This window comes from Camelus bactrianus, chromosome 35 (assembly GCF_048773025.1).
Source record: "Camelus bactrianus isolate YW-2024 breed Bactrian camel chromosome 35, ASM4877302v1, whole genome shotgun sequence".
NCBI classification, from domain to species: domain Eukaryota; kingdom Metazoa; phylum Chordata; class Mammalia; order Artiodactyla; family Camelidae; genus Camelus; species Camelus bactrianus.
The window spans coordinates 26012299-26031246 of record NC_133573.1 but is presented as its reverse complement, the minus strand read 5'-3'; the positions used below and the strand labels follow the sequence as shown (position 1 = coordinate 26031246).

General features: G+C 46.6%; 1 pseudogene; it reads right to left on the bottom strand.

Annotated features, from left to right (window-relative positions):
* Positions 1 to 586: 586 nt before the first annotated feature.
* LOC105074662 (large ribosomal subunit protein bL9m pseudogene) lies at positions 587 to 1787 on the bottom strand (annotated as a pseudogene).
* Between the last annotated feature and the right edge of the window lie 17161 nt (positions 1788 to 18948).

The following is an 18948-nucleotide window of genomic DNA, read 5'->3' as shown; positions in this document are numbered from 1 at the left end:
AGTGAGACGAGAGGGCTCACTCTCTTTCTCCTGGTCTTTTTTTTTTTTTTTTTTTTTTTTTTTTTACAACCCCCTCTCCTGCACACATACCTCACCCTCTGTCTCCCTCTCATTCTCTCCCAGTTGGGTTTCCTATCTCAGCTCTGACCACTACAAGGCTCAAGCAGGGCCCTGCCCCTTCCAGTCCCCCAGAGCATCCTTCCTGGAGAGCCTCGTGCCTGGCTTGGATGGACAAGCCCAGGAAGGCACAGGCCTCAGAACACACACTGAGCTGAGAAGGGGTGCGGGCCTGGCATGAGTCCCACCAACATCCAGCTTCTGAGCATCAGTGTCCCTGGCCCTCACCAGAAGGTTACCCATGGATGGAGCCAGGCAGAAGCCATCTTTGCAAAGTGCCCAGGAAAGTCCCCTGATGCCAGGCCAGCTGGCAGCTCACAAGAGCAGACAGATTTTTGGAGCTGGTTCCTTCTACTTCCTCTCTCGCCGAACATCTGGCCTGGGCACTGGACCATACGGCAGGAAGTCCTGAGCTCTTTTTATTTTTTTTTTAAGCTGTGACATGAGGTCTGAGGGCACGTCCTTTAAACATGGGGCTCACTTTTATTGTGCATTCATGCAGCAATTTTTTTTTTAAAAGAACACAATCTCTTTATTTCTCCTTAAGATACAAATGTTCAGTGTGGATAAGAATGAGCTAGCTCTTCCATTTGTTCCAATGAATTCCAGTCGAGGAAGAGATTAAACGGATCTAGACTCTTGGTCTGTTAACACTCAGCTCATCAAATCTACAGCCTGGTGCTCCTGGAGCAGGACTGCCACACGGAGGCCTGCTGTGCGTAACTGTCAAAGATGAAGATGGCAAATACAGACAAGTCAACATGTACGTGCACGCCTGTGTCCAGCATCACCACGTGCTCTCTAAAATTCCATGTCTGGCCAGAGCTGGGAGCGGCATCACGGTGCTGGCCCATCTTTGCTCCTCGGATTCTGCTTCGCTGCTTTCGAGGGAGAAAAGCTGCACACTGTCTGGGAACTGGTGGGGGCCATTCCCCTGGCAGCTTGCTGGGCTAACCAGCACGTGCATCTTTTGGTCTCGGGCCTCTCAAAGTTCACCACAGACATAGGTCCCCTCACGGTGTCAGGTCCATTCACCGTCAGCTCACACCACTACTCGCCCTGCTATGGGATGGTCTCGTCTGGTAATTTTAGTGCATGTGGGGCGACCACAGCACCAAGATTTTTGAGGAAGTGGTGAGCAACTATTTTAGGCCTTAGCTCCCATTTGACATTGCTCTTCATCCGCACCTCCAGGTGACAACTTCTCAGAAATTTCACTGTGGCCTCACTTGTCTTGGTTTGGATCATCTCTAATCTTCCTTCTTGCTCAGCAATTCCTCCTCTTCAAATGGCTTCTTGTTTTCAGGAGATGCATATACAGCCAGTCCTGGAGGAAGTAGCTGATTACGTTCACCTCAAACTCCAAGTTCCTCCACCGACTGCATGAGGGGGAGCTCCAGTGTTTCGTGTCCTCCACCAGCTTGTAGACGTGATGTCGTCGGTGCAGGCGCAGCTTCTGGCCCTCTCCTGCCATCATGCTCTCCGGCACCATGCAGCAACTTTTTTTCCTGAGTTGCTCAGGGTGGCAGACAGTAATCCTGGCTGTGTCAGGGTTCCCAGCTCACAACTCAGGAATTTGAACAGGGAAACCAATGGTCTCCATGTCACAAAGTGAGACCCTGGGTGAGGCCAGGATAAGAATGTCTCTGTCCCCAGACCCAGGTCTTGTCCAAGAGGCCTAGGATAATTGTTTGAGTGACATACTGATAATTCCTGGACAGGAAGGACTTAAAATTCTAAGATGTATTACATTAGTCTACTTAACACCCGTTCTACTGTGAGCGCTCTGGAGCTTAGAAAGCTTAAGTTGCCTCAATGAAAACAAATAACAAATAGAAACCCATAGCTTTTTCCAGCTCCAAATCCTATATACCTCCTCTAATTTATCTAGTCTTCAAATAATACATACATCTACCTCCCTCCCCAGCAAATGTCACCCTTCTTTCAAAAATCTTTCAATTGTAGAAATGTATTATTTAAAATAAAAAATCTGACATAAAGCAAGGTACCCTGGCATTATAAAGACTTGAGAGTCTGGGAGGGCCCAGGGTTGGAGAGACTCTGTCCTTCATGTTTTACTTGGTTTGGGGTGATAGGTCTCCAAAGCAGAACCGCGGTAACTCGAGGCCAGGGATGGGATGACCTCACTCAGGTCTGTTCAGATCTGTGTATGGCAGCTCGTTCGGGGACTGAACGTGACCTGGCTTGGTAAACATGCTTTCCGTTTCCAGAACTGTGCATCAAATCAGACGCTCTGTGGCATCACGCATATGCAGATTAGAAGTCTGACTCCTGGAAATAGCCTTAAAAAGGCGTTACCACCATTTCACCCCTTTTCCATCACTTTCCACACAGTTCAAAACACAGGTCCAAGAAATACATACTTAAAGAAGTGATTTCCTGTAGTATTATGCCACCAAGATGCATTTATTAAGCACCTTATTGCTCATGGCTCTGGGCTAAGTAGTTTATAAGGAAATTGCATAGACCTGGTCTCTCTCTCTCTCTCTCTCTCTAGTTTTCAAGACCTTACTTGTAAAGTCAACAGCACTCACCTGGACAGATAGGTTCAAGGCACAACAACAGCAGGTGAGAACTTGAAAACATGCAGTGGCTGGCCACTGAAGTGTTTTTGGATGGGGAGCCCTGAGAAAACATACGGGGGTGAGTAGCCACTGAGTTTCCCAGGGACCTTAAGATTCAGTTGCAGACACGCCTGCCCACGCCTCTCAGAAAATGCCCTGTCAACCTCCTGGTGGGCAGAGAGGTCACTGGGTGGGTCAGGTGGGGTCAGCCTGGTGGGCTGCGGGGTCAGGTTGCAGCCAGGAGGGAAGAAGTTGGGGGTAAACAGCCAGGCCGGAGTGGGACGGGGCAGAGGGCAAGCAGCAGGGGCAGGGCCAGCAGAGAAGAGTGAAGCCGGGAGGGCTCTGCAGAGGAGGCAGCCCAGGATGGGAATTGGACAGGATCTGTCTTTATGAAGTGCTCGTGCCTTTCAGCCAGCAGTTCATTTCTGGCTAGCTGTCTCAGTTTTCATCTGTCCTAGAGAACTGCTCAAGTGGATGCACAGAAAACAAAGAATATCTATTACAGCATTGTTTAAAATAGAAAAAAATGGAAACAACTTAAAAAGCCACCATTAGGGAGAATGGTTAAATGTTGGTGCAACCATGGAATACAATGTAGCAGTTAAAAAAGAATGAAGTCAATTTATATGGAAAAGCCCATGTAAATGATCCTATGGGAAGATCTCAAAGACATACTGTCCATTGAAAGGGGAAGTTGCAGAAGGCTATAGAAAGCATGATATTGTTTATACAAATGCATGCACAACTATGTATTTCTCTATGTAAATACAGTCGTGCAAATGCAAACAAGAAAATCTGGACAGATTTATACCAAATTGATACTAGCAATTATGTCTGGAGGAGGAAGTAGGCCGGTGACTGGGGAATTCAGGGGTTTTTGTCTTTATCTGTATAGAATTTTCTTTTATAATGAGAATGTATTCATATATTCCTTGTGCAAGTGAAAATGGATTTTAAAAGAACAAAGGGAAAGAACAAGAGCATCTGTCTGCATGAGCCAGCCAGCCAGACAGAGCTGACTGCTAAGAAGGTTGGAACTTCTCCCCAAGGAATGAAGCAAGAGTTCTCACCTCCTTCTCTCCCTCCAGAGTTGCCTGCATGTTCAGCACGTGGTCCATCCATCTCTGTTGGCCGGGTGGCCCCAGCAATACATTCTGAACCACAGCCCAACCCCCTAGGAAGGAGGGAAACACAGGTCCAAGAACCCATCATTGTAGGAACTAAACAGCTAGGAATCTCATGATAACACGATAACATATAGTTTCAAAACTCAGTGTCAGACCATTTCTGTTGATCCCCATCCAGGGGAGTTTCATTACACAGAGAATCAAAGACCCCATTATCACACTATTCATCCTTACTGAGTCTGCAGTAACTATGGTTTTAAAACAGAGATACTGGACCAGTTAGAATCTACCAAATTGGCCCTTTAACAAGTCACCCACAAGAGAACTGGTGAGCGACAAGGATGACCTACAAAATGATGGACATAGAAAGTAACATTGGGTCAGATGGAAAAACTGAAAAAACAAATAAAGAGCAACAAAAACAACCTAAAACAGGGAGCTGGGGAAAAGAAGAAACCTGGGCAGAGGAGTGGGGGGAGGAATTACATGATTACATGTCAGGCTACATGTCTCACTTTTCTCAGTATTTTTTTCCTTTTTTTTTAATTGAAGTATAGTCAGTTTACAATGTTGTGTCAATTTCCTCAGTATTTTTACCTCCATATTTCACTCTTTTACTTTTTTCCCCCATGGGAGAGGTAAAAAATGGTGAAGCATGAATAAGCCCCTGATCCTCAGAGAGTGCTTGGCATAAAAAATTAGCTGCACAAGCTTTTGTTTTCTTTAGAGGGGAACAAAACAATATTTTCCACCTCAACCCAGCTAACAGGAACGTTTAAAAAACATTTTGCTGGCAAAGATTACAATCACAGATGTGCTGAGCCAAACAGCCTCACATTGCCTTCCTCACTAACGGAATGAATTGTGACTTTACATGGAGGTTCACATTCAAGGACTAAGCATCCTAAAAATCGTATTATAGTCTTGACATTATTAAAATTTTAATGAGAAAATAAGATCAGATGTTGAATCTGAGGTCTTATTATAACAATTGGAAAAATATTGTTCTGTGTATATAATGTAGCTACTGTAATCCATTTGTAGGTTCTTGGTAAAGGAACTAAAACCCACTTAAAATTCTATTGTTTCTGTTGTTGAATCCTGGCAATGTACGTGTGTGTGTGTCTGTATACATGTATATGTATGGTAATATACTATGTTTCAGATGTTCCTGGATGTTTGAAATTTTTCATAATAAAAATTGTTAGAACTTCAGTTGCTTCTTTCAAAATCTCTTTCGGATGACCCCTTACTAGCACCTTGCTCAGACCTTGGCTTGCTGGTGGGTGACAACTTCGCGGCAGGGCAGGCCAGCCTGGGCAGAGCACCACATGGCTCTTCTAAACCTCACTCCCATCTGCATACCCCCCTGTCTCCTCGTGGCTCACCACAAATTGTCAGCACTCCTCTGCCTGGCTTTCCTGGTTCTCAGCATCTAACTCTTCTGTCCTGTTTCACCTTAGTCCCCCATCATCCATGGACTGGTCCTCCCCCAACACTCTGTTTTCTCCCGCATCTCTGCCCCGGAGGCAACATGCCAGGAATGTGCTTCCTCCCACATTTACTTATCTAAGCTCCAGCTAGTCCAGTCCCAGCCTAAGTCCTACTCCAGCAGGGATCGCAAAGAAGACTCTCAAAATACATCTGTTAACCGATTTCTTCACTGATGGCCTCCCGTGTTACCAACATCTTCACTGCTATTTTGGAACCTTTTTCTTCCATTGCTTTCATGTTGTGTCTTTTGGGAAAGTGTAAATAGAACTGAGCATGCAAATAAAAGACACATCCCACTCTAACCCTCTGATGGAAACTGGCCAGGTTGGTGTGTGGGAGGAAGAGGGAGGTAAGAGGCAGAGGAGATCGAAGGAGAGAGTTGCAAGGTCTTTCAGAAGCAGCGCTGGATCCGCCGGGGGGGAACCCAGTGTCAGTGAATTCAAGTTCATTTTGCCCAGTGTCCAGGGAGGCCTCAGTGACCAAGGATAACCTGGCTTAAGAGGAAGTCTCTGCGAAGTGAAAGTAATGAGGTAGCCCAGGGAGCAACAATTTATACACTTTTAACTTAAAAACACAAGTTATGAATCACATTTATCCCCATATGGAAGTCATTACAAAAAGTGGTGATGGATAAAAGTGAAGAAACAAAAATTAAAATTTATCTGTCTTGACTCTTGGGCATTTATTATCATCCAGCTATGCACCCACTTTACAAACCACAACAAGCCAAAATACCCAACTGGAAAACACCCTGTAGCCTTAATTAGATCGAATTTTATCTTAGCTAGGATGGAGAAATAGTGATTTTTTCCAACTAGAAGGGGAAAAAAAACATCTTTCTCTTCAGGATTTACACTTCCTGACACCGATTAAGGCAGAGGGGTCAGGCACTTCCTTACATTGCCCTGCACTGTTGTCATCTTCAGCAGAACATGATCACTTCCGGTATACCACCTGCCACGGGCTCGGGGTCCACGCAGCCATCCGTCCTTCCATGCCTGGCCCTGTGCCGCATGCTGGCACCACAGTGTTGAGCAAGACAGGTGTGGTCCCTGCCCTCAGGAAGTGCACTGTCCTGGGAAGGACACAGACACTAAATGAGTAAATTCACACACAAAAATTTACATTACAGTTATGGGGAGTGTTAGGAAAGACGTTTAGAGGGACTTGGCCTCGCATTGTGGGGTCGGGGTGCAGAGGGGTCAGGCTACTCAAGGAAATGATGCTTAAGCTGAAACTTGAAGTGGATAAGGCTTTAGCCGGGGGTCGAGGGAGGTGGGGGTCGAGGGTCCCCACAGAGGGAAGAGACAGTGCTTTCAAGGAACTGAAGGCCCAGGTTGCTGAAGTCCTTAGAGTGGGAAGGGACTGTATCAGTTGTGATTCTTCAGAGAAACAGAACCAGTAGGTTGTATATACATTTAGAGAGACTTCTTATAAGGAATAAGGTCACATGTTTACAGAAGCAGGCAAGTGAGGCAGCAAGCTGGAGAACCCTGGAGAGCCAAGAGTATAATTCCAGTCCACACTTGAAGACCTGAGACCCAGGAAAGCTGGTGGTGTATTCCAGTCTCAAGTCCAGTAACTCAAGACCCAGGAAGAGTCAAAGTGTGAGTTTGAGTCCAAAGGCAGGAAAAAAGCCAATGTCCCAGCCCAAAGGCCATCAGGCAGGACGAAATCTCCCTGCTCAGGGGAGGTCAGCCTTTTGTCCTACTTGGGTCTTGAACTGATTAGACAAGGCTCACCACATTATGGACGACAATCTGCTTTATGCAATCTACCCATTTAAATGCTAATCTCATCCAAAGCACCCTCCCAGAAACACCCAGAATAATGTCTGACCAAATATCTGGGCACCCATGGCCCAGTCAAGTTGACATGAAAAGTTAACCATTACAGGGATGGTGAGGAATGAACCTGGAATGTTGGATGTGGGGCAGACGTACAGGGGCCTTGTAAGCAAAGCTAAGAATTTGCTGTTTATTCTAAGAGTAATGGGTAGCCGTTGAAGGGCTTCAAAAAAGGGAAAGAAATACTCTGACTGGTAATGGGAAGAGGTTGCTTTGATTGCTGTGTGGGGAAGAGACAGGAGCAAACACAAGAAAAAGCTCCATAGGAAATGTGACATTTTCATTAGGTCTTGAAGACTGAGTAGGATTTAGTTATTTGGAGGATAAAGGGCATTCCAAATGGAAGGAATGCCATTAGCAAAGGAGTAAGATGGGAAGTCAAGGGACTAAGTCATCTTGACTAGGAAATGGAAAATGTAAAAAATATATATATATATATATATTTTATAATTATATGTATATATTTTTTATAATTAAGGTAGCAAGGTGGTTGGGGGCAATTAATAGAGTCTTGAGTATAGGATAAAGAAATCCAAGACTTTATTTTGTGGTTAATGAGAAGAACTTGATGGTCTCTTTGAGCAGGTGAATGCCACAGTCAGATCTGTTTTAGAAAGATAAGTGTTAATGACAGTAGCTTGGCAGCTGGAGAAAAGACTGGTAGAGCAGGGGGCAGTTGGTGAGGTACCAAGAAACTACTACTTGAGACTCAAAGGGGAAGAGGCATTGGAGACACTGGAGTGAACCAGTTCAGGAGACTTATCTCAGGTGATGTCAACAGAATTTAGCAACTGATCAGCCACGGAGGATGAAGAAGGGGGAGGAGTGAGATATAACTGTACATTTCTAGCTTGAGTAATTAAGGGGAGAGTGATGCTCTTGACCATGAGAGGGGATTCTGGAAAAGAAGGAAAATCTGAGTCCATTTCAGGGAGGGGTGGGCAAGAGGGATGGGAAGAGCGAGGAGAGGGAAGGTAAAAAAATATATCAAATTAGACGTGTTGAATTGGACGTACCTATAGCATTTCCAGGTAAGATGTCCAGTGAGCAGTTAGATTTACGGTTCTGGAACCCAGGAGGGAGGTTGGACTTGGAAATGCACTTAGGAATCATATTGATAATTGCTATCAATCTTTCAAATTTTAGGAAACTTTCTCCCCAAAAAAGGTAGTTCACATGATTACCTTTTTGTTTATTATCTATGACCATCTACTGTCACTGCCTCACAAAAGACCAGATGTCATAATTCCAAAAAAGTATCATCCTCCTTTGTCTCATCTGGCTGCAAAGCTGTGAAATTTGTATCACAGACTGCCTGGTTTGCACTTGCCCAGCATGGGCTTAAGACACCAGGGTAGCTGAACCATGAAATCTGATGAGAAAGCCATGGAAGAGTATTTAGATTATGTAATGGAGAAGGAAATGGAAAAGAATAAAACCTTAGGAGATCAGGGGGTAGGGTTTAGCTCAAGTGGCAGAGCACATGCCTAGCAGGCACGAGGTTTTGGATTCAATCCCCAGGACCTCCATCAAAAAACTAACTAAATAAATAAACCTAATTACCTGCCCCCTGCAAAAAAAAAAAAAAAAAAAACCAAAAAAACCAAAAAAACCCCAAAACTTAAGAGATCAACATTTAGGTGAGGAGGTGGGCAGAGAGACAGAGCAGTGAGGGGAAAATGAGAAGGAAAAAACAGAAGTAAGAAGGAGCCTTTCACTTCTCCACTGCAGTCTGATAGAAACTCTTCCTCTCATCCTTGCTTTTATCGAGAAAGGATTTTGATCAGGGTGGTGAAGAGGAAGTCATGTGGCCAGGTGGAATATTGGCATGAAAGCAAAAAGCTAGGACAGGAGCTGGCAAACTACAGTCAGTGGAACAAATGCTTTTTACCTTTTTAAATGGCTAAAAAAATCAAAAGAAGAATACTATTTCATGACATGCGAAAATTATTTGAAATTCAAATTTCCATGTCCAGAAGTAGTCTCGTTGGATGGCAGTCACCCCTGTTGCTGACATGTCGTCTGCGGCTGCTCCGCCGCTGTGACAGAACTGAGTCATTGTGAAAGAGATGTGTGGCCTGCAGGCCCAAAATATTGACTATCCGGCCTGCAGTGGTCTGAATGTTTGTATCTCTCCAAAATTCATACATTGAAACCAAACACCCAATGTGATGGTGTCAGGATGTGGAGCTTCTGGGGGTGACGAGGTCATGAAGGTGGGGCCCTCCTGAACGGGATTAGTGCTCTCATGAAAGAGACCCCAGGGAGCTCCCTCACCACTTTGTTCCACCACGTGAAGTTACAGAATAAGGTGCAGATGAGGAAATGGGACTTCACCAGACACTGCACCTGCTGGTACCTTGATCCTGAATGTCCCGGTAACCAGAATGCTAAGAAGCAAGTTTCTGTGGTGTCTCGTTGGAGCTGCCTAGAACAATAAGATACGGCCCTTTACACAAAAGGATTGCCAGCCCTTGAATTAGAAGTTAGAGTGGGGTGGGCAGGTTGGAAACCCAGGAAAGGAAGGTCAGGTACAGATGTAGAAGGCGATCCCTTCCCACCTCCATCTGGGACCGAGCACACGTCAGGAGAGGGTCTCTCAGTGCGGCACGTGGCACCATACGATGCCCCAGTGGTTCAGAGGCCCCGGCCGGGGGAAAAGACTAACACAGCAAGAAGCCTGTTGGCACATGACAGAGAGACTCATATTTGGATTGTTACTGGTGTTGCATTTTTTCATGTTTGTGTTTTTACACTGCCTTTAAAAACGTTCCTTTAAGCAAAAATCCACTCTGCCTTTTAGAGCTGGCCTTCCCTCGCCGGTCTGAGGTTCTGATCGCGTTGGGGCTGAGTGACATTTTCCAACAATGCTGGCTCATTATTTTGCTTCTGGAATTGCAAATCCAGTCTGAATACAGCCAGGAGGGGAGGGAATCCCACCAGAGGTGCCCCGAAACAAAGCAAACAAATAACTTCAAAACCACCTCATGCAATCTGGACCTGTTACAGGACAGATGGAACTCTGAATTGTTTGATTCTATCAGCAGAAGAGAGGAAGGAAATGTTTCAAAATGAGATTATGTTATTTTCCCCAGTTCTTATTATGAAACCTTCCTGAAATGAACTTTAAATATCGGCAGCCCCTTTCATGAGGATGAATGGGATTCAGCCAGCAGGAACACTGCAGGGAAGTGGTTCCATTATGAAAAATGTGGAGCAGCAGAGGTGGAGATGAATAGTGGATCCCTGTGGGGTCCCTTGGCTGGGTGAAAAATCAGGCTCTCAAACACAGCTGTGTGTGTTAGGAGGGGATGGATGTCTTTGAAAAAAGCTATGTGCTCCATATAAACATTAATTAAGGGGTCCTTTTTCAAAAGACATCAATTGTAATGAATAAAAAAAGGTCTTCTGCACTCTGCCCTCAACAGGAAAGTGACTGACAGCCAGTTATTGTGTAGAGAAGAAAAAAAAAATCATGGAAATTATGAAAATCTCCCTAAAATAAAATCATATAATAATTCTTTATAATGCTAAGCTTTCTACACAGAATTTTCCAAAGGAAGTTGTCTGTATCATTCACCCTCAAACCTTGCTAAATAAAAATTTAAGTTTAAATTAAAAATAAAAACTATGGTTACTAAAAAGGGAACAGGGAGGTAAAGGGATAGATTAGGAGTTTGGGATTAATATATACATATTACTATATATAAAATGAATAAACAAGGACCTACTGTATATCACAGGGAACTATATTCAATATCTTGTGATAAACTATAATGAAAAAGAATCTGAAAAAGAATGTATATGTATAACTGAACCACTTTGCTGTACACCTGAAACTAACACAACATTGTAAATCAAGTGTAGTTCAAAAGAAAAAAACGTTTTGCTAGTGTTCTCTAGTCAATGACTGTCCACACAGGCTGATATGGACTAGCCAGGGATTTATTAATTTGTCTCTTTGCAGGTGTCCTCCCACATACACACACACTCTAAATGTTAGGGTTCCTCCAGACCCTCCAGGTATCAGAGCCCATATCTAACTGCTTACCTGGCATTGTCTCTGAGAAGTCTCAGAACGTCTGAAGGTTGATTACAGTCCCTATCCTCTCCCAGTCCTCAGAGAAACTCTATACATGGCACATCCACCCACACATCAAGCCAGATTTAGGTTTCATCCCCAATTTTCTACTCTCATCACCCAGCCTGCAGACCATTCTCTAAAGGGGTCAAAAGAATGACTTCTTGAAGCATAAAGAAGACCATATCATTGCCCTGCTTAAGACCTTCACTGATTTACCATTGCTTTTAGAGTAAAATTCAAACTCTTTCCCTTAGCCTGCGAAGTCTGCATGGTCGGGTCTGGCGATTTCTTGAGCCTTTTCTCAATCACTCCTTCCTCAGTCATAATGTTCCAGCCGCATCACTGTGTTCCAGTCTTTAGACACTCATTCGTTCCCACTCTGAGCTCTGTTTCCTCTTCTCCATGTCTGTACAGTTCACCCCTACGTACTTCACAGACAGCCACTTTGGAGATAGAGCCTGCTCCCAACCTCCTTTTTCTTTAAATTATCAGGGTTTGGGACTGAGTGGACTGTCACTATTGGAGTTCAATATATGCCTCCAAATGCCCCCCTTCTTCTCCATCCAGTTTTGAGTCCTCGAGAAATTAAGTCAAAGAAGCCAGGCAGATGGAAACCAAACTATCACCTCTACTAATGACAAAATTGATCTTCAAGAATGTGACTTACAATATCTGCAAACAAGTGGCTTCCAAAGGCTTAACTCTAGGTTCAAATAGACCTACCCGCCCAGGGGCAGCCTGTGCTCTGCCAGGCTACACCTCCCCTCGTGGGGCTCTTGCCCCTGGAATATTTACAGCAGGGAGTAGGCAGGGCAGACCTGCACTTTTTGTGGAGAGGGCGGCTCTCCAAGAAGAGGAGAGGACATATCTGGACTCTGCAAACCCAGTTTCTCTTTCCAAATGTAAGGAATTCCTCTTCCTCCAGGAAGCAAGATGGCAGAAGTGTTACGTTAGCAAATCTCCCCCTACGTGGAAGGAAACAGCAGGAGTTAAGAAGAAGTGTTCCCTACTGTGTCCTCCTACCGCCCCCCAAAGTCACCTCCTTTAAATGCCCCCTCCTCGGGCTGGGCTAAGGGTCTTCATCTGGCTCTCCTGGCACCCCAGCTTCCCTGCATTCACCTCTGCCACTGTCCACAATGATCTATTCCGTGTCTGCAAACTTTCTGAGGGCAGAGGCCAGGGAGAATAAAGACCGGAGGGAAAAAATATTGTGGAAACAACTGTGTGTGAATCCAAGGTATTTTTGTTTGTTTGTTTGTTTTTTGCCGTATTCCACAGGTTGAGGAATGACCCATGTTGAGAATGGAATCCCAGCTAGGATGGAAAATGTTGTCTCATTTCAACAAAATGAGAACCAGCCCAAGGTCCCCAGCAGGGCTGGCCGGTGCATGGAAGCCCATTTCTGGAGAGTCTCTTCCTGGCTTCAGAGAGAGGGTATAAAATGAAGGGAAGTTCTGTCCTCCTCACACAGGGCTTTGTGTGACTTTTTTTTTTTTTTTTAACACCTGGAAGATAGAAAAATATCCATCAGACACAGACTGCCATGACCCCAGGGTTCAATGGTTCAACCCCTGTCACAATGACCCCAAGGTTAAATTGTTCAATCCATGTTGCAACAGCTTTGGCTTCCTGGTGACAGAATGTGATCTCACGCATTCAACTGATCTTGTTTTAAAATCAGTGAAGCTGCACGTAAAGTCGGTCCCTACCAAGGAGATTTAAGCAGCCCCCTCTGTGGGGTGTAATACACATGGCGCTAACCATCGCACAGGCATTACTAGCAAAATGGGATAATCACTACTTATAATCTACAACCGATTGAACTCTGTGTTTTCTCGCCCAAGCATTTACATTCTTTGCAAAGGGTGGCATTTAAGCCTGAACCGTTGCAGAGTACGAGGAAGAGGGGGCTTACGTGTAGGACAAGCACGCCACAGGGGAGGGCTAACCTACCAGACTGAGGACGGCAAGGAATGGAGTTAGTAGTATGGAAGTCACAATCTTGATGGAAAAAGCAGTGTTCCCAGACAGAGCAAAGCTTAGCCCTGCTCTGGCCTCCAACTCTAGGGGACACTGGGGACCAGGGGACAAATCAGAGAAGCCATGATATTCATGGCTTCCAAGAAAGCCCCAAGACTCCTGTACAGCTAGTTCTACACATAATACATGCACATAGACCTAGGCGTGTAAATTTGTGCAATAAATCCTTAAGGAGCCCCTACAAATCCCACCACGTTCCACACACAACTTTCAATTTTAATGTGTCCTTTAGCAGCTTTTGCCTTTCAAAGAGCCCTTGGTATTTCTGTTAACCTTCCTCAACTTTACAGAACAGTCCAGCCAAGGAGGGGATGGACACGCAGTGGTCTTACCTGAGCCCACACCCTCTAGGCATGACCCCGCCACTAAAGCAAATTTAAAATGATGCGTGCATTTCACTGGGAGGGAGATGGCTGGGGGTACCGTTTCCTTGTTAATTCATCAGACATTTCTGAGCTCTTACTCTGCCAGGCCACAAGGAAGGCTTTCTGGAGGAGCAGATCCTTGAGCTGAGTCTTAAAAGATAAATTGGATCAGGTAAACATTAGAAGGATGGGCTGGGAATGGTGAGTGGACGGCATTCCGAGGGGACGTGAGAGCAAAGATCAAAGGGGCAAAGTGAGGAGGGACTGTGGTATAAGTTGCAAACAGTGGGGGAGGCGTGGTCAGGCCAGAGTTCGCCAGCATCCTGCAGGCAGTGGGAAATACTCTGGTCAGACCTGCACAGCAAATGGGTTACTCTCGGGTCAACAAAAAAGATGGATTTGCAGGACCTGGGACAGGTGGAAGGTCTGGGAGGGACAGTGGCCTAGGGAGATTATAAGACTCTTTGGGGATGAGTGAGGACCCACACAGGGCCAGGAGCCAGGCGGGTTGGTGGCTTCATCTCTGGGCCCCAAGACGAAGACAGGGTGAGAAGCCATCTGACATTGCTACAGACCACAGCTGGCAGACTCCAACCTGTATTATGTCTATTAAAGTTTTTGAAACTCAAATTTGCTAAAAGTGTTTCAAAGGAGAAAGGACCCACCTCTGGGTGTGCACAGAAAGGCACTGAAAGCTGGGACTCAAACAGATACGTGTACACCATGTTCACAGCAGCATTAGTCACAATAGCCTTGGGTGGGAACAACCCAAGTGTCCACTGATGGATGAATGGTGAACACATGTGGTGCATCCACCCTGGGGAATATTATTCAGCCTTAAAAAGAAAGGAAATTCTAATCCTTGCTCCAACATGGACAAACCTCGAGAACACATAGCTAAATGAAAAAGCCAGTCACAAAAGGACATGTTACACAAGGCTTCTAGAGGGGTCAAAATCATAGGGACAGAGAGTAGAATGGAGGTTGCCAGGGGCCACAGGGAGGCAGAAATCGGGAGTGAATGTTTAAGGGGTTAACAGAGCTTCAGTTTGGGAAGATGAAGAAGTTCTGGAGGTGGACCAGGTGATGGTTGTACAACAAGGTGAATGTTCTTAAGGCCACAGAGCTGCAGGCTTAAAAAGGGTTAAAATGGTAAATTTCAGGTTATGCATATTTTGACCACTTTTTTTTTTAAAAAGAGAAAAGAAAAGTGAATTAATATTCACGGGGCACCTCGTGTATATCCATCAGCACTGCCCTAACTGATGTGCTTTGATTTATTTAATCCCAAACAAAACTCTCCCAGGCTCTGTACAAGGCAGCCAGCAGCCACACCTGGCCAGGTATGCAGAGATGGCCCTCCATTCTGGACTTGAGGCCTGGCTCTTTCTGGGAGGAGTGCATACATTATTCATTATGTAAGCCCTGTCCCCAGGGCAATGGTCAAACCAACTGCCCCAACTTGCCAGAGCTGCAGGAGAGCTCTGGGCTCAGCCTCCCAGGCCCCTGCCCCTGCCTCCCAGCCCAGACATGGCTGTCCCCATAGAGAGAGGGGTCCTGCGTCCTGGGAATCAGAGCTCTTGGGCCCTGGCTCACATGCACGTCGGAGACGAGAAGATGCTCAGCTTCATGGGCTGGGCAGCCTGCTGTCTGAGGGCCTCCTGGGCCCCTGGCAGCCTTGGTGGGAAGGCAGAGCAGATATATGTAGCTCTAGCTCCTAAAAGCTGCAAAATTTCTTCTGCCCTCGTCCTATCTCCACTTTCCAGAGCCGGCTCCCGAATATTCACCCACCCTGCTCTCTGCCCTGCATCACGAAGCCAAATGACTCAGAGCAACGTTCATGTCACGCTGCTTTTGGAACCTCTGCCTCCCGTCACAGGTGCCTGAGCTGGTCAGTTTCCCAGTTTGGTCGAAGCTTCCTTGTTAGTGGGATAACATCGGCTGAAGCCTCCTGCCCCCCACCCCCCCAGCTCCAACCAACGTGTGTGAAACAGACCAGGCACTGGGAGATGGTGTTCTGTCCCCTGCAGGCCTTCCTCTCCTCCCCCGGCTCTTGCTTTCACACACACACACACACACACACACACACACACACACACACACACACACATGTTTGGAACAAGAAGAAAAAGAATCTCTCTTTTAGATCCCAGGCTCGCTTGATCACGGAGATAAGCAAGCATCTGCTTGCTGGCCATGGGCCTCATCCCAGAACCAACAGCCACCTCGGGACTGCCCAGCTTTAGGAGGGTTGGGCCGAGAGACACGGGGGTGGCCCTGCCTCAGCCACTCGCACAAGCAGCCTTTGAACCAGATCTGTAGGCACTGACTTCTTTGTTCTTTCTGGCACCTGTTTAACCGGGGTGAAACCAGGGCTCCGGCGGCTCCCTCTCGGAAGGGAGAGAAGGCTGCATTTCATTTAAGTGACACGGCTGCCTCACACCTTAAAATCACAACTAGCCTGATGAGTCACTGCTTCTTCCTGGCGAGTCATCAGGACTCTGCAGCTCCTGCTGCCCTCAGATCGTCATAAAATCTAGAATGAGAGAACTCTGGGCTAGGGAGGATCCCGGGGCCAAGTGTGGAGGAGATCCCGCTCTGTGCCTCTGCCTCCAGGGAGGACCCGCTGACAAGCCCTCAAGGCAAGGGGATCTTATTTTCAAGGTCAACTTCTAAAGATGTCCAGGGAAGTCGTTTCCACCACCCCCTGGGACGGGGCTGGGAACTGGAGGTGTTCATTTGTTATGGGCGCAAACCAAAGGGCACTCCACCTGCTCTTACACCACCAGCTGCTTTAATGAGCACCACAAACTGTAATTACCTTTTGACCAGTTGGATCAGTTGAGGAAATGGATGGCTTCCCCTGGAGCTGGGGTGCCTGCCAGCCCCGGAGTTCTTGGGACGGTCCCTGAATGTCTTGGTCTAGCTTGTAATGTGCTTGAATTGTTATGTGAGTCACAGCCAATTAAAATAAAAGTGGCGGAAGAAAAGGAGTGAAGGAAAAGACAGAGAGGCAATTATAATCGTTACAGAATGTTGATTATTTTATTTCATCCCCCCAAAAAATCCACAAGAAGTTTCATTTTTGGTGGCGTCTCGAGTGAATTTTAAATATTACTAGATTGTCAGAGATCTGATTTACATACAAGTGTTACAGACCCCGTCTAGGGTATAAAAAGCAAGATATTCTTGGATTCTGAAGCTGGCTAAGCTGGGAAAACACCAAATGCTTTTGTAATTGGAGATAATAATAAGCGCAAGGTTGGCAAGAAAGAACATGAAATAAAAACATCAGCTCGTCAAAGGACTTCAAACGTCTTAAAAGGGAAAGAAAACAATGCATCCCAGAAGCCAAAAGTGATAACAAACCCAACTTAGATGAGAAGCCTTTAGTCATTAGGCAGCTCCGGAGGGCACGAAGCCGGTGGCGGCTGAGTGCCGGGTCCCTCCTCGTTGGTGACTGCACAGGTCGGGGAGGGTTCCTCCCCAGCCCCCAGAGCTCCCCACGGCTCCCCAGCATTGATCTTATTTTTCAAGCAAGGTGAGCTTTGGCACAGGCCTGGGAAGAAGTACATAGGGGCCTGGTGGACTTCTGTACCTGGTGGCCCTCTTTCCCACCTCTGGCCCAAAGCTGGACCACCCCAGGGACAAACTGTGAAGTAGATGAAGTCAATCTTCAGCTCCCTCCGCCTGCCCACCCAAGTGCCCATCTCTTTTCCTTCTTCCTGCAGGCCCAGCCCAGTCCTGTGTTCCCCTCAAGCTTAGGTTTTAAGGGAAAATGTGATGGTCATTTATCAAGATGTCAACGGCTGATCTCTGGCAGCTGAGCTATTGCCTCTCTGCACAGCAGCTGCATTCTTGACAAAACCTTAAGTAATGGGTAATTTAATCGTCAACTTGACTGGGCCAAGGGATGCCCAGACAGCTGGTAGAACACCATGTCTGGGTGTGTCTATGAGGATGCTTTCAGAAGACATTAGCATTTGAATCAGTAGAGTGAACATTTCCTCTCTGATGTGGGTGGGCATCATCGAATCCATGGAGAGCCCAAATACAACAAAAAGAAAGATGGATTCACTCTCTCTGCTTGGGCTGGGATGTCCCTCTTCTCCTGCCCTTGGACATTAGCACTCCTGCTTCTCAGACCTGGACCTGGACGTACCCTGTCAGCCCCCTGCTTCTCAGGACTGGACCTGGACTTTCTCCATTGGTTCTCCTGGTCCTCAGGCTTTCGGGTTTTGACTGGAACTGCACTGCTGGCTTTCCTGGGCGTCCAGCTTACAGACGGCAGATTGTGGGACTCCCCAGCCTCAGAAATTGTGTGAGCCAATCCCTTATAATAAATCTCCTTTGTATAGCTGTCTATCTGTATGTATCTTATTTTTTCTGGTGAAACCTCACTAATACAAAGAGGAATATGGTCTAACTGGAATTTCAGATGTCAGAAGGAACAGGAGGTGTGGTGGAAGGTGAGGGGCAGGGAGGAACGCCACAGAGAAGCTCTGAAGTCACACTGAGGAGGTGTCACCAATGTGAGCCACACATAAGAGCAGGCCAGGTACTATGGGATAGACCGGTTGTTCAGGACAAACCGACACCACCTATAATTGGCTACTTAGCCAGGGGACAAGAGTGACCCAGCTGCCGCCAGCTCTGTCTGATGTGGCCCTAGCAGTGCCCCCTGTCAGGAGACAGGGGCTCTGACTCCCAGAAAAAAAGACCTTCCCTACAAAGGGGCTTCATACACAGGGGTGACGGAAATATATGGGAACCAAAAATGGCATCAGCAGTCAGACTGGCCCCAGGTGTGTCCCCTCCTCATGACCCCAGGAGAAGTGCAGGTACTCTGGGCTTGTGCCACTGAAACACACAGGAGGGATGGCTCCCTGGTGACCTCATTACCGTCATTCCCCAGAGAACCAGTTGCACCTGCTTACCGCCCACAGCCTGCCAACGCTGGGCTCAGATGCCAGGCCCAGGAAAAGCGTCAGTGAAACCCAATTCCTGGGCAGAAAAGCCTCCCTTTACAGCCACATCAAGGGCTTAAAACTTTCTTCTTGGGTGGGGAAAGAACAAGGCTTTCTGTGTTTGCTGAGAAATAAGTGGCCTGTGACTCCCAGTTGGTGTGAAGTCTCTTCCATACGCTCCGTAGGACTGGCCACAAAGTCGCTGGTCAAGTTGTGGGCCCCACAAGTGAGCACTCTGGAGCCTGAACACAGGGTCGGTCCCCCCTTAAGACAAGGTGGCCGGGATTTGTCATTGGGCAGCGTTGGCTTCCGGCTGCTCTGG